At 44.5% G+C, this 15307-nt stretch overlaps 1 protein-coding gene across 5 annotated transcripts in view; it reads right to left on the bottom strand.

Annotated features, from left to right (window-relative positions):
• Positions 1-15307, bottom strand: part of Rnf144b (ring finger protein 144B) — a 151792-nt gene that overhangs the window by 56504 nt on the left and 79981 nt on the right. The window contains exon 1 of one of the 5 annotated variants that reach the window (XM_006972854.4): positions 11724-12377. The exons of 3 other annotated variants lie outside the window; for them this stretch is intronic. The gene's annotated coding sequence lies outside the window, so the exon portion shown is untranslated. Of the gene's footprint in view, positions 1-10758; positions 11667-11723; positions 12378-15307 lie in introns of those variants that run through there. One more of the 5 variants, XM_076573270.1, reaches the window with a different exon arrangement.

Below are 15307 nucleotides of genomic sequence, written 5' to 3'. Positions count from 1 at the left end.
TGTTAAGTTACAATATTATGACAGCTATAAATGTCATTGTGGGATGGGAATTTTTCACCTACATTAATATCTTAATGGGACCATCACCGTGGCTTTTCATTGATGGAAACTTCAGGATGAGCTTCATGACTTATATATAAACGCAAGAACACCAAAACAAGAATGAAAGAAAAAGTTGGAGGTGATAGAAAAGGGGAAAACCAATGAGATCTTTGCTCATCAACCAGAAAGAGTCAAGAGTTACTGCCCTATATAAACTGAGAAGCAAGAGAAGACTTGACTCAAAACAGGTTAAAGAGGAAACTAAGCAATGATTAGTTTCCAACATGGAAGGCATGCTATAAAGTTCAATAAACTTCAAGACTCAGTGTTCTCATCCTACTAACAATTAAAGAGCTACCATCCAAGAGCAAACTAAAATCAAATTAACGCACACAACAAGCTTGAGACTTTGAGATATCAGACTTCCCTTTAGGGTCATGTAAGAGAAAAAAATGAATGATGTCGCCTCTTTCCAGTCTATGGCTAGATAATGATCACTTGGTCATATTCCTAAGACTTCCAGTGTACCACTCTCACAGTCCCACCAATGTCCCCCCAAACGTGTCTTCTCAGCTGAATGCAGCCAGTGAATGCATCCTGAGTAGGGCAACGTAACTGTTGCAACTCAGAACCACCCCAGACCTCAAATATCAATTACCCTTCAGAGCCAACTAGAGCCAGTCATGATGGCCACACCTCTGTAATCCCAGAACTCAGGAGGCTGAGATAGTAGAATCTTTATTTCAAAGTCAGCTTGGGCTAGATAGTGAGATCATGTGTCAAAACTAATTGAATAAATAAATTTAAGATGCCAGTTGGAGGATGCTACTGAGAAGAACCAATGCTGTTCTTCAAATCTGGCCATTGCTCACTTTCTTATGTCCTTGCCTGGTATCGCTTTTGAGAAGGAAACTTTATATAGGGCAATTTAGAAATTATTATTATAATTAGTGTGTATGTGACTATGGGCATGTGTGTGCCAAAGTGCACATCTGGAGATCAGAGGACAATTTGAGGGAGTTGGTTCTCTCCTTCCAAAGTAAGTTTCAGGGATTGAACTGTGGGTTCTAGGAACCAACTCATGTTGTAAGACTTGCATTAGAAGTGCCTCTAACTGCTGAGCCATCTCACTGGCTATATGGGACAAATTTTTAATGTACTCCTGGATATCTTAGACATACTTGTGGTTTGTTTTTTAAGACAAGGCATCTATATACAGCCTTGGCTGTCTTGGAACTCTATGTAGACCAGGCTGGCCCCAAACTCACAGAGAACCATCTGCCTTTGCCTCCCAAGTGCTGGGATTAAAGGTGTGCGCCACTACACCCAGCTCATATTCATGTTTTTGTTTTGTTTTGTTTTGTTTTGTTTTGTTTTGTTTTGTTTTGTTTTGTTTTGTTTTGTTTTGTTTTGTTTTGTTTTGTTTTGTTTGATACAGGGTTTCTCTGTAGCTTTGCAACTTTCCTGGAACTCACTCTCTTGCCCAGGCTGGCCTCGAACTCACAGAGATCCGCCAGCCTCTGCCTCCCGAGTGCTGTGATTAAAGGTGTGTACCACCACCGCCCGGCTCATATTCTTGTTTTTAAGATAGACCATCAATTGTATTCAACAAGATCTACTGAAACCTAATCATGTCTCTAGTCATAGCTATGATTTTATGCCTTAGGTTGTGAGTTACATTCCTCAGGCTATGAAACCAAAGTTATAAAAAGACTCAAAAGTAAAAAAAAAATATGTGTAAAATATTTAAAATATAAAACCCTTTTACATTGCAGAGACACACTTAAAAAAAAATACTAAGTATTCCAACAATCATACTTGTGACTCAGTGGGACAGAGAAAGAAGTGACACATTTCATTCCATGGAGATTTGAATAATTCAAAGCAATTTTTCAGGAAGAGGGGATTGTTTTTCTATGTACAATCAACACCAATTCCCTAAAGTGATAGATTTTAAACACTTTCCAAGCAACAAAACTTAATAAAAATAAAATGACAAGCTACCACTGCTTAAGAGAGAATAGAGAAATTAGTGCTTGTTCCTGGAGGGAGATGCAGGGCCAGTCCCTCCTTGACCTCCCCGAGTCTCCTGGGCCCTACCACAGAAGCCTAAGGCCACCCCAGAAACAGACTAAAAACCAGCCTTTGGCATTTGTCTTTGGGTAAAACAAACAATGAGTATTTTTTAAAAACGAATGACACATAGCATACATTTTATAGATAGATAGACAGACAGACAGATCTTAAACAAGAAATCCTTCCACCATTTATTGGAAATTGGATTTTTTTAGAGCAGTAAACAGGACCCTGTAATGACTCCTCTGGTGGGATCCCCACACTAGAAAGGCTACAGTTTGCTGGTATTTCTTGGCTTGTATCTCAAGATTCACCCTTCTTTACCACATGAACCCATTGGTGGAAAACCTTCAGCTTCCCAACCTAACTACCTAGCAAGTCACATGCAGCTTGGAGGGATGAACTGTCTGTCCTGGTTCATTCTTGGTCAGCTTGACACAAGCTAGATTCTTTTGAGAAGAGGGAACCTCAGTTTAGAAAATGTCCCCACCAGATTGGCCTACGGGCCGTCCTTTTAGGTATTTTCTTGATTAATGATTGGTGTGGGAGTGCCCAGCCCACTGTGGGCAGTGCCACCCTTGGGCTGGTGATCCTGGGCTCTATGAGAAAGCAGACTGAGCATGCCACGGGGAGCAAGTCAGTAAGCAGCACTCCTCCACAGTCTCTGCATCAGCTCCTGCCTCCAGGTTCCTGCCCTGGCTTCCGGCAGTGGTGGTGTGATCTGAGAGTTATAGGGTGAAATAAACCCTTTCCTTTCCAGGCTGCTTTTGGTCATGGTGTTTATCTATAGAAACTCTAAAGAAGATACCCTCCCAACCCCCCCCCCCATCCTTTTAATCAACCACCCCTTTGTAGGCACACCGGCAATTCACCCTCTTTCCCTTTCAGGCTTCAAGAAAAACCTTCCTTCCAGAGAGAGCTGCCAGCTCACTAGGACTGGCCTCCTCCTGGCTTGTATGGCTTGTTCTGTCTCATACCTCACACTCTAATTCTGAGATAAGAAAGCAACTCGATTTATCCAGCCTACCACTTGCAAGGTAACAATTATAATTGTTTTTACAGTTATTCCAAATGTAACTGTGCCTCTCGTTGGGTGTCCAGAACCCTTGGGAAAGAATTTTGGCAGGGAATAGTAGGGCATGTTGGAAAGAAGAGAATTCTGGCAGCTGCCTTCAGGTTTCAACTTTCAAAGGCTTGTGGCAGGTTTCACTTGTTTACATGTATATACCTTGCTCGATAGCCAGGTTCTGTGAGGAGGGAAAGGCACTTCAGACCATTCTGTTTTGTAAAAAATTACCAGGAAAGGAGAATCATCTATCTCCAAGTGTCTCTTGCACCGTGAAACGTTTGTTATGAGAAGCAAGTGCTGTCTGGTAGGAAAGGGCAGGAAAGTCTCTCCCCTCGTGTGTTTTCATTAGCCTTGCCAAAGAAAGGAATACTTGAGAAGCTGTGCTAGAAGCACGGGATGCATAAGGAATTTCCATATTCTGCTGGAGGCCTGAAAAAGCAATCTGCTCCCGAAACTCTGAGGGTGGTGAGAGCCAACATTCAGAGTATTTTTAACTCGTGGAGCTTGTGCCTGTTTGACTAGCCAGAATCAAAGCAGTTATCGTGTGTGTGTGTGTGTGTGTGTGTGTGTGTGTGTGTGTGTGTGTGTGTGTGTGTGTGTGGTGTGTGTGTGGTGTATGTGTGTGTGTGTGTGTGTGATGTGTGTGTGTGCGCGCGCACACGTGAGATAATCTAATTGGAAGAAAAAGCATTTGATTAGGGTACTAATACAGTTATTTGGGAATTTCTCCATTGTTTTAGCACCTTGCAAATCATTTAGAGAAATGGACAGATCACAATTACAGAGACTGAGTTAAAAAGAAGATCAGCAAAGTAATCAGCTAGATATGACGGACAGCCAGGATCTCAGGAAAGGTCCAGCTTCTCTGTGCTGAGGTCCTCACACCTAGCCACACTACAGTGGCCTGAGGACAAGGACCAAGCAGGAGAGGAGGAATGCTCTCCAGATGGGGACGCGACCCTGAGAGACACCAGACCATCCTCTGAGGGGGCTGGATCCACAGCTACAGGAGGGAGCTTCCAAGGGAAGGATTCAGGAAGGGCAGGCCATGGGGCGGTACAGTGTAAGTGCCAGGGTGTGCCATGGAGAGAGACTCAGGCTGGCTCTACCCGAGTAGAACCAGTAGAACGAAAAGAGCAGGGATCTGAAGTTCTCACCTCTGCCTCAGTGTGAAATCTCTTCCAATGCTAGTTAAGCACAGCAGTGAAAATTCACGTGCTTGCCCCTTGGTATTCACTTGGTTCAGAACACCCTCCCCTCAGATGCCAAAACTCATAGATGCTCATGTTCCTTATATAAAATGGCATGATGGTGCCCATAACCAGTGCATATCCTCCTAAGTGCCTTAAATAGTACAATAGAAAACCAGTATGAATAATTATATTGTACTGTTTAGAAAATATTGACAAGAAAAAAAATCTGTATAAGCTTAGTACATGTGCAACTATTTTTCTGAGTTGACTTTTTTTTTTTTTTTACAATTATTTCTCAAGGGAAAGAGAGGCACAGGCATGCCGCAGTGTGCATGTGAAGGCTAGAGGGCAATTTGCAGATGGCAGTTCTCTCCTTCCACCATGTAGGTCCCAGGGATCAAACTCAGGTTGGCAGACTTGACAGCAGTATGGGCCTTTATCAGCTGAGCCATTTTGCTGGCCCTTTCTGAATACCTTTTAAAAGTCGTTTCACTTTCTCATTATTATTAGTACACATGTATGTGTGTATATGTCACATGTGTGGAGGTGCCAACAGGAGCCAGAAGAGGGCTCTGGAGCTAGAGCTATACGTGTTCTTCTTGATGTGGATGCTGGGAACCAAACTCTGGTCCTCTGCAAGAGCAATGATTGTTCTTAACTGCTGAGCCAACTTTCCAGCCAGCCCCACATTCTGGGTCAAAAGCCCCACCTTTGATCCACCGTCAGATCCACAGATCTGGAACCTGAGGATACGGAGGGGGACTGTACTGTGCTGACCTCTGCACTGCTGCCCACTGGAGTGGCTTGTTTAGTTACTGGCTCATGTTTTCAACAGGGCCTCTTGGTGGCTTAAATGGTACTGGCTATGGCTAGTAAACTGCTGCCACTAGCCATTTGCTGAAGCTGCCCTCTCAACCCAGTGTTGAATGGAAGGCAGGTGCATGGGGGGGGGGGGGGGAGCTAGAGCAACCACAAGGGCAGCGAAGGTGCTAAGGAAGAAGGGCTCCTGGCAGCCTTCCACTCCAGCCAGTGTGCTTCTCTTTCCTACTTGGCTCTCTGACCAGTGTTCTGCTCATTCAGGGACAGGATGAACCGGTGCATATCAGTAACATCACTAACAGTTCTCCTGCATGCCCCGTGACAGCAAGAACAGATGGATCATAGGCAGACTCCAGAGAAACACAACTTCTGAAGCACAGTTCATATCTTTGCAACTGGCCCTAAGGGATCGTGCTCAGGGCCAGGGAGCACAAACAAGGTGTCCCTCATAATGGACTTCATCGTTGTTGATAACAGAGATAGGAGAATCTTCATAGGAACCAGCAACTCCAAGAGATATTTAGTTCTTAGATGTGATGGGACTAATACCCGTCCCCTCGGCCTCGATGCAGAAGTGCCGAGAAATGTGGCTTATCACAGGACTTCTCTCCTCTCCACAATCTCATGGCTTCATCCAGAGAAATCGAGAGATAAAGACCAGACACCTAAGACCACAGTTCCTTGGTCTTAAAATCTTTATCTCAACAGTTTTAAAGACAGAAACAAGACCACAACTTTGTAGCTTGCAGACCACAGTCTTCTGGGAATGGCACTGATGTGTGAACTCAGTCATGCATTGCTTAACAACTAGAGAGATGTGGTCACTGTGTGAGCGCCATAGTGCACAACACAAACCTAGAGGATGTGGGTCAATCACTCAGCCTGGCCTCTTGCTGTAATAAGAGACATGGTGAACACAAGAAGAGAGAAGCTGCTACCTGTGAAATGTGGCAGGATGCCTTGCAGAAGATGCTTCTCAAATGCACAGTGGTAATAGACTTAAATAATAATACAACAAAATGTAACATTGCTGCATATTATCATCAATTATGGCATGTTGTATATAACTGTATGGTCTGTACTGCTGTGCAATAGGCATGCCAGTGCCTTTGTTTACACAAGAATTGTCCCAATACATAAAGAACTTATTGTGGAACTCACTAGGCAATAGGAATGTGCTCACTTGATTATAATCAATGGGACCACCATCACATGCACAGTAGGTATGGACAGTAGTATGAACGGAAATGTCATTATCTAGGTATAACTCTATCACTGTCATCTTTTTGGTGGGTGGAAAGGAAGGGAGAACACTAGGAAAGAGGAATGAGAGCATCTTTGGGGAGGGAGCAGTGTCACACATAGCCCAGGATGGCCTTGAACTCCATCATTCTCCTGAGTGCAAGGATTGTATGCAAACACCACCATGCCTGGTTTTATGTGGTGCTGGAAACTGAACTTAGGATTCATGCACAGCAGGCACGCACTCCACTGACTGAGCCACTTCCCCAGGCCCAGGAGGGGTGTCTTAAGCCTCAGCAAGGACTATTTTTTAAAGAATATGTTTGCTGTTTAAAATTCACTTATGAATAAAATCCAGGAAGCTATTTTAATAAAACTTAACTTTAAAAAATATTTTTGCTACAAAATAAGTATTAAAAGATATAAGTGAACATGGCCAAAAAAAAAATGTATCATGAGATGCTAACTCTGAACCCTCCTGAGAATAGTGCATCTGGGATGTCTAGTTTATCCTTTACAAAACGATGTTCCCTTTTCTAAAAAACTCAATTCCTTTTCCTTGTCTTTGTTCCATGTTCTCTTTAGACTGCAGGGAGATGTCCAAGAAGTAGAAATCCATTCCAGCTTTTTTAACAATACAAAGTTATCAGAGAAGGTAGGAGTGGATCTGGGACCTGCAGCTCTGTTCTTGGCACTGTGATTTTCCACTCACCAGGGCACCTCCCTCCTCCTCACCACCATGTCCTGCCCACCCCTTTCTTTAATCGTGGTTCTCTCGCCTCCCACATTATTCATCCAGCCCCACTGAATAATTTTCATCCCTTTGCCTGGCACAACAACAAAGCCCCAAAGCAGGAAGGAATGTCTCTGACAGGCAGGTTGGACAATAATGTAATCAACCGATCGAGGAGACGTGGTGTTCAGAAAGCCCTACGGAAGGAGGCTCAGGCTGACTTCTAGGACCAGGACATTACCAGGAAATAACAGTATGAACATCTGAACCAAAAGACTTTTCTCCAAATGAATAAAAGCATGTGTGAATATTACCTCCTCCTGTAAAAGCTGTAAGCTTCCACAGACATTTTAATTAGATACAAATTTTCATGAGACCAGCCTGGAAGGGTCATTGCTTACCTCACACATGAAAGAAGGTTCAGGGTATATATTTTTGCATGCCTTTCCCAAACAATATTGTAACTAGGATCTATAATGCCTTAAACAAAGTCAAGCCACAAAGAACCAATTGACGTACCTTAGGCAATGGAGTGTTAAGGTGACAAAATCCAGGCCCTATGTATAGAAGGGGGCTAGTTGGGGAGGTTGATCAGCAGATGATGTCAAGTAATCACAGACAAGAGAACTTGTGGATTTGTGGTCACTGCCACAAGCCCATGAAAGAGAGGAGTGAATTATCTTATTCTGACTTCCCAAGGACCAGGTTGACCGAGGGGCCTGATTCAAACTCATGACTTCATGGATGTAAACCTTCCAAAGCATGTTCCTAATCAAAGTGACCAGCCATGGACCTCCCGCTCTGAACATGAGGCTTGTGCTCGACTTAAGTGGTGTTTTCTACTTAAGGAAACCAGGAGTGGAGAAATGGCTCAGCAGTCACAAGTCCTTTCTGCTCTTGCAAAGGACCCTGGATCAGTTCCCAGAATCCACAGTAGGTGACTCACAACCCTCTGTAACTCCAGCTCCAGGGTATCTGATACCCCCTGACCTCTATGGGCACCTGCACATACACAGTGCACCCAAACTCACATAAGCACATGTGCATCAAATAGGTTGGGTATTTTAATAACAAGAAAGGAAAAAAGAACCCAATTACACACAAGAAGCTGTTCATCCCATGTTGGAGGAGTGCTGGTCACTTTTACTCTCTGAAGTGTCGTTTTCTGCTTTGTTTATTTTGTTTTTCAGATTATTTTATTTTATGTGGACGACTGTTTTGCCTGCATACATCTGTGTATACCACATGCATGACTGATGCCCACAGAAGCCAAAAGAGGGCATCGGATCCCCAAACTGGAGTTACAACCTGGTGTGAGCTGCGTGTGGGTACCATGAACCAAACCTGGGTCCTAGATCTTCTTAACCATTTGGCCATCTCTCCCGTGCCCAGGCCCCAGGTGTTCTGTTTGTAATAACTAATTCAGTGTGATACACTAGCTCTAGAACTACTCCACGACGACGAGTTGATAGCAAATGCCAAATTCATTTGAAAAAAAAAAAAAATGTTAGTCCCAAAACTAACAGCTCACTCAAAGGTGAAAATAGATTAAAACATTTCAAATAGGCTGGTAAGACAGCTCACTGGGAGGGCACTTACTGCCGGTTCTGACTACTGGAGTTCGATCCCCAGAACCCACAAGGTGAAAGGTCCTGAAAATTGTCCTTTGACCTCCATACACAGGATCAATCAATCAATGTAAGGCAATTTTTTCTAAAAAAAAAGTTTTTAAATAAATATTTAAGGCTGAGGGTGTAGAGAACCGAACTATGATGTATGAGGCCTTGCGTTTAAACCTCTGCTCTGAACAAATCAGACAAAGTGAGAGAAACAAATACAGGTACGATCAGAGCTCTCTAACTTACATAAGACTCAAATGCCATCAGGAAAACAGGGCCAAAAAACAAACAGCAGAGAGCACATGACTGAGCCGGAAAAAAACATCAAAACAGTTTTCATATTCTGCCCAAACAACATAAATTAAAGGTTGCCACCCTATCCAAACTCACTTCCAAGCTAACAACAATTCCTTCAGGACAAAGGCCACCACACCTTACACATCTTTATGTCCCCATCATGTAGCAGAGAACCTTGGAAAGAGTCACTCAACAATAGACAAATTTTATGACTATATACTAAAGGCCTGGTTCTCATCCACATTCACTCCCAATAAATCAAAAGCAAAGATACTGATAAGTTACTATAACTAGGGAGCATCTACACATTAAGGCAGAAATCTCTAGAAGAAATGTCTCTAGAGTGAGGAGCAGCAGCTTCAGATAACCACTCCTTAAAGTGCCAGGTATGACTTGTGTGAGAGCCTGGGACCCTCCGATGTCCAGAATAATCAGCTGCACAAAGTAGAGTCAGTCCCCTGAACAGTTTGGACTTTGCTCTTGCACCAGCCTCTGAGGGCGGCATGATTCCCGACCGCTGTCTCAAACTGGGGATAGCAAACAACAAAACTCTCTCCTAAGAGGACACGATGCCAAGCCAGGGGAGATACAGAAGGCTGGACTCGCAGGAACTTCAGAGAAATAATTCCCAGTGTGTCTAAATGTTCCTAGACTTCTAAATATTGAAACAATTTTTCCAGAAAGAAATTTCAAATGCACTTTTTTTTTCCTGATTAAAAGTATCCACAGTGTTGAAAAAGAAAGATGTTTTCCAGGAAGCTAAATCATCTTGCTGGGTAGATAAAATAAACTTGTTTCTTTCTAGAGAGAGCATACTTTTCTCTTTGGTTGTACAATTTGGCCACAGAAAAAAAAAATGGGTTCATAATCTGAGATCCCAAAATTGATTATTTTAAAAAGACATGTCTTACACTGACCTAGTTTAGAAATCTGGATGCCTTTAAAACTGCCAGGGAACTGAGAACCATTCATGAGCACGGGGCTTTTGAATGCTGAGAATATTCTTCGGGGCTCAGCACAAAGATATTTGGCATCAATGACTGTAAATATTTGTAAAACCCTGGGTAAATGGTCGCTGTTTGACCACACTTAAGCCTGCCTTCCAGCATGATAGTGCAGGCCTGAGTTATCTAGGGTGATTGGCCTGGGAGATTTTAGGTCAAGTTTTCTTTTGCTGTTTATTTTAAATAAAAAGCCAAGCATGCTAATTCTGCTACTTGACATCTTTTTCACATTCACTGCACATGTTAATCTTGTTATTTTTCACTCATCCAGACAGGCACTTAGAAGGTACTTTGGAAACAGAACACTCTCTGTCTCTCTGTCTCTGTCTCTGTCTCTCTCCCCCCCACCCCCCGCCACCCTCCATCCCTTCCAACTTGATGCCCACTCCAAACCAGCAAATGCCAACCAAAGGTACCCAAGGACAGAAGGTGGATGAACTGGTAGCCTTGAACTTCATAGTACAGCTATCTCCAAGTGGCTTTGTGGATCTACTTCGGATTTCTTTCCTTTTCTCTCCCTCTCTTTCTCTTTAAGGTAGTTTCAGAAATACTTAAGGGTCTGAAGCTCATGAAAAAAAGAGTGAGGTTTACAAAGACCCAGTAAGGAGGAGAAGGGAGCTAGCAAGGGACCAGACTGAATGGAAGCAGAGAACAAGAGGCTCACCTCAGAGAAAGCTGCAGCAGCTACTTTAACTGCCAACAACCCAGGGAAGACTGGCTGGGCTCCTCCTGCCTCTAACCCACACCCTAAAACCTGAGTCATCTCAAAGTTCATTTATTTTGCTTCTGGGCAGAGACACCCCTCATCCGCTGCTTCGGAAGTGCTGAGGACATTATCCTTCAGTTCATACCTCCCCATGTTCAAAATCAACAGTCAGAAATGCCTAACCAGGACTCTGATAGTCACATTAAGACTTCCAGCTCATGGTCTGAGAAGGTACCTGGGGAAGAAAGTGGCAGCCCCAGTGCAAACGCAGAGAACTGTATTCTGGGAAATTGGAGTTTAAAGGGGGTGTGCATCATGAGGACTGACAGCAGAATCCCTGAAACTAATCAGAAAAGGGGCTCTGGAAGGGGCTAGCCAAGATACCTTTCCTCTGGGAAAACAGGATCAGTTTCATTTTAACATCAACTTGAAAACAGGACGGAGCCTCTCTCTCTCTCTCTTTTATCAGCAATTACCTGACAAAAAAATAATCACTATAATGTATAGCCCAGACTCCATCGTTAATGTGACATATTATTCACAGCTCTGTGTGTCAACATATTACCGTGCATTTCCAAATAACAGAAGGTAGACAGCCAAGACAATCCAACTGTCAGTCTCTACTCAAAACATACCAGAGGACTGGTCTAATATGCAATTTGTGATACATTCTGTAAAGATCGTTTTATTAAAAATGAAAGTAATTTGTTTTGGCCTTTTCAACGGCACTTTTTTAAGTTAACAGGTGTGTTTGAGGCACTCGGAATGCATGCAGTTCTGCATGGCTTAAGCTCTGGAAACAGAATTTAGCAAAAACCACCGGGTAGCTTCGGTCCTGTCCCTCTCCGTATCTTAAGCTAGCAGCCTTCCTGGCTTGCATCGCCTGCCTGCATCCTGCGCACAAGCACCCCTTGTAGACCTACCTGGCTGAGGCTGAGGTCTTCGGGCTGCTGGTTTCTCTCTAGCAGGTCCAGCCTGGGCCAGCCGGGACAGCTGGCACACTGTGAAGGAGGGGCACTCTCATTCTCTCCCCTCTCTCTGCGTGCTCCGCCTGGCTGACAGCTTTACACTTTTGCAGGATTGCCACAGGACTCCACGCCCAGACCTACAGCTAGGGAAGAGGAGGAGTCCCTCTCCGCCTCCTTGTCTTGACAGGCAGGAACCTTGCAGAACCAGCCAGCAGCTTGGGGCGCAGCAGCCAGAGCGTTTATTTATACAGGAAGCTCGGCGCCGCACTTCCTACTTCCCATCTGGGTCGCACTTCGACTGCAGGTGATGATGGCCTTAACCCTGTCTGATCTCGTGCAGGCAGCGCGCAGGACAGGGGCTCTCGGATCCGGACCTGGTGCTGCTGTGGAAATCCCGAGCTGGGTGCGGGCAGCAGCCCCCCACTGCGCTTTCTCCTCCTGCCCACCCGCAAGCGGCACCCTCCGCGCTCGCCGTCTCTCTGTGTAGATCTCCACAGGCCACCTTTCCTCTTCTACTTTTAACAGCCCTGATTTGCCTTCTCACCTCCCCCCAAACCCTTCCCCTGCACATCTTCTCAAAACGTAGTGTGTACCTCGTCTCTCCAGGTCTGTCTGATGTAGGCAAATCAAGTTAAGAGAGGTCTTAGTTTACTTACAATGATTTCACCTCAAGTGCTCTGTCAACAAATGATGTGGAAAAAAAACACGACAGTAACCTAACTAGTCGTCTTCTCGCTTAATGACAATCTAACAGCTAATCCAGAAACAGGAGTAGTGCGCCACGACTGTGGACCCTTAATTAGTACTGTGTTTTTAATAGATGGCGTAACTCCTCACTCTCACTGCCGGCCCCAGTAGGTCACAAGGACAGGCCCAGACCTGTGGAACATTGCAGCTTTAGAAGATCCCTCCTCGGCTGCAGCAATTTGTCTGTGGGCTCTCTGCAACCTCACTTTAGCAGCTGAGGTCAGGAGGAACTCCTAAGTTTCTGGGACAGGTAAATGTGTGTAGTAACTTAGCAGCACTCTCAGCCCCGGTAAAAGCCAAGTGCGGAAGAAAACTGTGAGCAAGCGAGTGAGTGAGTGAGTGAGTGAGTGAGTGAGTGAGTGGGGGGGGGGGCAGACTGCAGACCCTAACCCTGAGACAGTAGGAGAATACACAGAGACTTAAAATCATACAACCAAAGGATGACATATGAGCTTGCAAAGTCCTAGTTATTGTAAGCCAAACAAGTAAGTTTAAAGACGATGTCTAGAGAGACTTAAGTGGCTGGCTCAAGCTAGACCACAGATGCAATAAGATCAAAATCTGTGTGGGTGAGAAAGATATGTATTAGGAAAAACTACGAGGAAGAATAGCTAACTTCAGACTGAGTGGGGCTTGGGGTCCCAAATAACTTACTCCCCACCCCCAGAAAGTAACCATTCCTGATGGACCAGAGGCAGGAAAGATAAACCTCCTGACAGGCCAGTTCATTCCTTAGTGCTGATGCCAATCTTCTGAGCTTCAAACCAAAGTTCAACACAGAATCCACATTTGATATCACCACGTAGTTAAGGTACTGGCTCTTATCAGCAGGATAGGGGAAGAAGCCAGAAGCCACTGCCAATATGAATGAAAAGGCAGGTTGGGCAATAATCACGCTGCCTTTGGACACAAAGTTGTTGTTTTTAATAGAACCGAGTCACATCTCCATGGATTATGTTCAACCATGCAAATTTACAAAAACTGCAGTCAAAATTTAATACTAAACACTCTGAATGTTACAGTAATATGCAAAAGACTCTGTCAGACCTGCCTAAGGAGTCTATGGCTGGATATTCATCCCTTCCGTGTTTACCGATCTCTCAGATAAGCTGCCGGGGGCTAGGAAGATGAAGGTAAGTGAAAGAGCAACCCTGTCCCCAGAGAACTCTCAACCCAGGGTGAGAGTGAGACAAGCACGCCATTTGGTAGGACATCATGACCACTTGGCACACTCGGGCCAGGGTGCTGTGGCAACACAGGGAAGAACCACCTCACCGAAGGAAGGGCATGCTGGAGAGCATCAAGTCACGGCTCCAGACCGGGTCTTAAAGTGGCTTAGAAGGAGACGTGGAGAAGACTGAGCCGGGCAGAGCAGGTGGCTAGTGGGGTGAAGTTAGACTAGAGATTTAGAGACGCTTTTCAAGATGTGGACAGAGCCAGGGTGTTTGGGGTGAAAGAAGGAGCGCAGAGCGGCGCAAATGGAAAGAGTCTTCCAAACAGCATTGCTGGGATGTGGCATCTATTTGGGTGCAGGCGATGAGAGCCAGCAGAGACCAGGCTGCGGTATAGCTGGGGGCGGGGGAGACCGAGAGGAGGAGTGGCAAGGAAGAGGATGAAGACCCACCTTCAATCCCGCAGAAACTCACCAACCTCTAGGCCAGGTGCAAGGACCATCTAGAGGGCCATCCAAAGAGGACTGACTGAGTGGAGAGCCAGTTAGGAAGTGCATTCGTTTAGGCGGTGGCTACAGTTGAAATTACTGAGAGTTAAGGTTACCCACAAAAGTTAGCACACTGTAAGTGAACCACCGGCTTCTGACCCACATACTCTACCACTCACTTTTAATAGCCATGTGACCTCCTACAAGTTATTTAACATAATCCAGTTTTTATACCTATCAAACAGCTTTTTTTTAAAAAAAAAAATCTAATATTAAGAAGGATGGGAGGCTGGAAAGATGGTTCAGTGGTTAAGAGCACTGGCTGCTCTTCCAGAGGACCAGGCTCAATTCCCAGCACCCACATGGCAGCTCACAACTGTCTGTAACTTCAGTCCCAAGGGGATCAGACCCCTCTTCTGGCTTCCAAGGGCACTGCATGCATGTCACGCACAGACATACATGCAGGCAGAACATTCACATATGAAATATTTTCTGAAGGTATGGTGTACAGTTTATAGATTGTAGTGAAAGCAAATGAGAGACATCTGTGAAGTTGCTAGCACAGAGCCCGATGAAACAGAAACTCTCCAGATGCTGGGAAGGGGAACAGAATGTCAGCCTCTGGGATGGTGCAATGATCAGCTGTACACTGTGCTCCTGGCTGATCCGAAATAGGAACTGAATTAATAATACACATCAAAGAGGGAAGTGAAAAAAAGGAAGGAAAGAAGGGGGTTAGAAAAAAGAACCCAGAGGTACATCAGTACTTACTAGGTAGGAAGAAGGAAGCCCTCATACACCTGAGAAAGAATTGCCTCATTTAGACTAAAAAATAAATAGCCCACTGATACGTCTCAGAAGCAAATCTAAATACTGTAATCTGAAGTATTTTTATTTTTCTCAGTGAGAACATGGTTTATAAATTGCTCACCATTCTAATCCTACTGACCAGCATCCTAATAAAGCATCCTTTCTTAGTCTGAATTGTGGTGGTATTGTGTTCCCCAAAATATTGTGTACCCTAATAAACTTATCTGGGGTCAGAGAACAGAAAAGCCACTAGATACTTAGGATAGGCAGTATCCTAAGTATCTAGTATCTAGGATTAAAGTATCCTTTAATCCTAGCATTC

This window comes from Peromyscus maniculatus, chromosome 5, assembly GCF_049852395.1.
Source record: "Peromyscus maniculatus bairdii isolate BWxNUB_F1_BW_parent chromosome 5, HU_Pman_BW_mat_3.1, whole genome shotgun sequence".
NCBI lineage: Eukaryota > Metazoa > Chordata > Mammalia > Rodentia > Cricetidae > Peromyscus > Peromyscus maniculatus.
The sequence above is the reverse complement of the archived record's forward strand: the minus strand, read 5'-3'. Positions and strand labels throughout refer to the sequence as shown.